The sequence below is a fragment of the Pistacia vera genome, unplaced genomic scaffold (genome assembly GCF_008641045.1).
Source record: "Pistacia vera cultivar Batoury unplaced genomic scaffold, PisVer_v2 Contig214, whole genome shotgun sequence".
Classification (NCBI taxonomy): Eukaryota; Viridiplantae; Streptophyta; class Magnoliopsida; order Sapindales; family Anacardiaceae; genus Pistacia; species Pistacia vera.
In genome coordinates, this window is record NW_022196018.1 from 518,313 (window position 1) to 522,916 (window position 4,604).

Below are 4,604 nucleotides of genomic sequence, written 5' to 3' on the forward strand. Positions count from 1 at the left end.
ATGCCGGAGTCACGTGACAGACTTGTGAGGCCAGATGACATTGCGACCGTCTTCGCTCAGAGAAGGTCCGAAACTCTCGGAATCCTCAGAGACGAACCAGAACAGAGTTCAAATCACTTGGGATCTCCAGTCACTCGAGTGGCTAATACGACGGCGGCGCGTGGACAATCGGTAGGTGGAGGAAGAGGTGGTGGGTTGGGACCCCGAGAAGCGCGTTCGGCCGTGGAAGAAGAAATGTGTACGGACTTACATCGGCGAGACGTGGACCAATGGGAAGAGAGAATACGCCGATAGGCAGTGCTCGGAGAGGATCTTTTGTGTTGCCTGCTTGGTACCCGAGGACGCCTCTGAGGGATATTACTGCTGTTGTGAGGGTAATTTTCTTATTATCTTTATTTACTTGGACGTTTAATTTCATTTCCTATAGTGTTAGTTGGTATGTTTGTCAATCTTGGTTATGTTGCTGTGATTTGAACCGAATCTTGACTTTTAGTGTTTAAGTTTTTGGACATTTGATCATTTTTCTTATGACGGATTTTGGTAATATTCCTTAAAGCTTGGTGAATTAGGGTTTTTCTTTTTCCATTTGCTCTTGTCTGCATCTGATTCAATTTGTGTGTTTTGGATTTTAATGGGATATGTTAATCTTTTCTTTTTCATTTGATAATTATTTTGGTTTATGATGCTTGTAAATCTAGGGGAAGATTTCTATGGTGCATCTACCCTTGATTTGTCCCAGAGTTGTTGATTAATTAATTGCTATTTAGACAGTTTTGTATTATTTTGAGCATTTTTTTTATTTGTGTTAAAGATATTTATCCTTCTGATGACGTGTTATCATTGTTTTGAAGAGACTTGTTCTCTTAATCATGTGTTCTTGGTAGTGAATTAAATGACATGCTGAGTTCTTGCCTCATAAATTCTGTACATGTTAAAATTCATTTGACAAAGCTGATTATTTTCGGTTCATTTTTTTGCCACAGTGAAGTTGACTGCTTGTGCTTATTCATTATTATCAACAACAGTACAAGAATCCGAACTTTGCTCTTATAGTTTCATTTCTAAATTTGAGTTGTATGGATGTTGCTCGGTTAATTCTTTGGAGGCTGTCAGAGCATTCCCTTCAGGCCACCGTTTGGCCATGAGAATCTTCACGGTGTCCTGTGCATTCAATTGAAATGCATTCCTGTTTGATGTTCTGCATTGTTTAATCTATGCATTCAACCAATGAAACCCTGCTGGCAATCTGTTTGAAGTGCCATAGAGTCATTGTGTTTATTCATAAATGCTCGAGTCATAGATATCATTGGCCTTAACTTGAGTCAAAGTAAATTCTTTTTGCAGTTCAGTGTTATAATTCTCCTTTCCTTTTGGGGCTTTCTAAGTCCATATATAGAGATTTCTAACTCTGGCTTTTATCAGGCGATTGAAAGGAGAAGAGCTCGCTTGGGAGAAGTTGAAGGCCTACAGATGGAGAGTCCAATGTCTCGGGATCAAAGAGTAGTTGATTCCCCTAAGCCATTGTCACAATACTACAGTTCTGTCCCCAAATCCAACGTTGCATAAGAAGCATTGTTCGCTCTCTGTTGGTAAGGTGCCTAAGATTTTGCTTGATATCACAAATCAGGCTGGTGGAGAGTTAGAGTCTCTCACACCTCAGAAGAAACTTTTGAACTCAATTGACAAAGTTGAGAAAGTTGTAATGGAGGAATTGAATAAACTGAAGAGGACCCCAAGTGCTAGGAAAGCTGAGAGGGAGAAAAGAGTTCGCACATTAATGTCATTGCGGTGATTACTCTTATTTTCTCAGCAACTATATTTCGGAGACAGCAGTAGCCAGAAACTGGACAAACTAGATTGGGCCCTGCAGTGAGATTGATCATTTTCCGATGATCATTATTATCTCTTTGGACATTGGTCATCCTCTGATGATATCTTTTTTTTTTTTTTTTTTTTCTTTTTTTTCAAATTGATGTTGAAGATAGGTTCTGCTGGGTCCTGCACGGGGAGATTGATTTTAGCGGTTATCATTGTTGCTGAAGGCTTTGTGATAAGCAGGCACTTTTTGTAGCCTTCATTCTTTGAAGGTCTCAGTAGGAATTGTAGGTATTAAACTGGTCTGTCTTCATTCTTTGAAGGTCCCAGAAGGAATCGTAGGTAGTGTTATGCCGGTTTGATGTACATATAGTCCACATTGACAAATTAGTTTCTTGATATCATAAAATTTCATATATTACAATGACAAATTACTTTAGTTCTATTCAATTGAGTCTGCTTTGTGGTTTTAATTTTTACTGATTTATTAAGCTGTTTGTTAATGGTGCATGAATAGTTTTTGGTAAGTGATGTTATCTTGTATGAACTTGATGAAGTAGATAGCTTTTTCAATTTTCCGGGCTCTGTTTGCTGAAAGCATCGGTGATCATTGTGCATGTTTTTATGCTGTCTTAGTTGTTATAAGGAATGTAGCTATTTGTTTAACATCATGTTTTGTTGTTATTTATTTTAACGAAGTAATAGTGTATAACTATTGCCACAATGTCAGGGTGTTGGGCTGTCCACTCATATGTGGGTTTGGACACAAAATAGGTATGAAACAAAAGGTGTAGGAAAATGTGGACATAAGGAGGGAAAATAGTTTTTTCTTGGCTTAAGGAGTTCACTGTTCACAATCCAACGATGAAACTTCCTTTGAATTCAATGAAATTTTAGTATGTTGTTGATGATGATCTAAGCTATGTATCAAACGATTTGGATCGTCATTTCTTGTGAGGGTATTCAAACTTTCTAGTTTGATGCAATTTGTTATTACTCACTTTTGAGTGAAGAATTTTGTTGATGGTATGCCTCTAGTTTCTCTAGAGAAATTTTGTTGTAACCTATTATTTAATCTGTGGAAGTTTTTGTGTAGGAAGGTATAATCACCTTGTGCTTTGTTTAACCCGTTTGGTGATATATCACAATTTGTGTAGCAAAGATAATTTCTAAATTTAGAATTTGTCAATTTATATCTGTTTCAAATAATTTGTCCAAGTGCAGCAGTAGCTTTCCATATATAATACTCTGTGGATTCTGTCTCCCCATATCCTGTCAAAACCAAGACTATGTCCTGGAAGATTTGACTTGGAAACGTCAAGTTTAAGCCACTAGAATTTTTATTTATCATAAAAAGAACGAGGCATAAATACTAGGGCTGTGCAAAATCGGGTATCCGAATCGGTTTTGTCTGAAAAACCAGGTACCCGAATAAAAGGGTACCCGCAAACCAAACCACTTGTAAAGGTACCTGATTTTTCGGGTACCTGAATATTCGGGTCAAAAACCATATACCTGGTTTATGACCCGAATTTGCATAACTTTGCATGAATTTTAATTTTTTACATTTCAAATTTCAATTTGTGAATACAATTCCTTCCATATACTAAATCAACTTTTAATTTAATAACTTAAATACTTAAGATTTGGGGCTTTTGCTTTTTGCTCTTTGAAAGTTCAAGGAAAATAAGTTTAAAAACTAGGTTTTTTTTTTTTTTTTATTTCTTAATAAACTAGGATAATAATAATCCTAATATTAAAGTTATTTCCACATACATTAGGTGAAATAAAATTGTAAATAAAATTTTATAAATTTATTAGTAAAAACAAGGAAAAAATGAATGATAAAATTAACATAAAAGAAAAATGAATGGAAGCACTTCATTTGAATAGGTAGTACTACACTTACAACTCAGTTTTACAAACTTTGTTTAACAAATCTGATGTGGTAACTTGTTATTAGTTTCTACTGAATTTTCTCGTATAACTAATTATGAACTATTACGCTAGAGTTGTAAGAGAGAGTTTATAAGATTAAATTGTAAGCCACTCAGTCTAAGAATTAATCTTTTTTGGGAGGAGCGGTCATCCTTTTGTTATGCTTCGGATCAAGTACCGGTAGTGCATCCCCTCGACACTTGGTTGCTGGATTGCATCCTCTTTGGTATCGATTAGCAGGTGTTTCTTTACATCCTTGGGGAGATTTTGGGCCACAAGGAACAGTATCCCCTTTATTAATGGGTAGATACCCGATATTGTTTCCCTCCGTATCTCTCACCAAGAATGACCAAGTTAGAAGAACGCAAAGCATGATGATCACCACCCTCTTCAAGTTCGACATCTTCTTTCTATTTGATAATGGTTAAAGATTATTGGGAGCTAACTTTTTATATAAGCACAAGTACTACTACTGCCTATTTATATTGTTTTATTGTTTTCCAATTTAAGTTAAATAAATCAAAACTTTCAATTCACTGACGAAATGTACGTGAGGTTGTTATTGAATATTTCAGTTCCCGAGTCCTATGTATGCTAAACATAGGTATCTTCATTTCTTTACTCTTAAATTTTTGTTATTATGAGGTTTGTTTTTCTGATGCCTGCATGAAATTATTAAAAATTAAAGAAAACTTGATTAAAAATTTAATTTCCTCATATCCATCTACCTTAATTTCTAAAAACAAGAATGTCCCCTTGGCAACAGAGTCCCACATTTGCTTTCTAAAAGAGTAAAAATTTTAGCAGTGTTATAAGGAGAATGAATTTATTTATGCTTGGGAAGTATTTGA

At 35.5% G+C, this 4,604-nt stretch overlaps 1 pseudogene; it reads left to right on the forward strand.

Annotated features, from left to right (window-relative positions):
* On the forward strand, positions 1-1,792 carry LOC116129846 (annotated as a pseudogene).
* Positions 1,793-4,604: the final 2,812 nt, after the last annotated feature.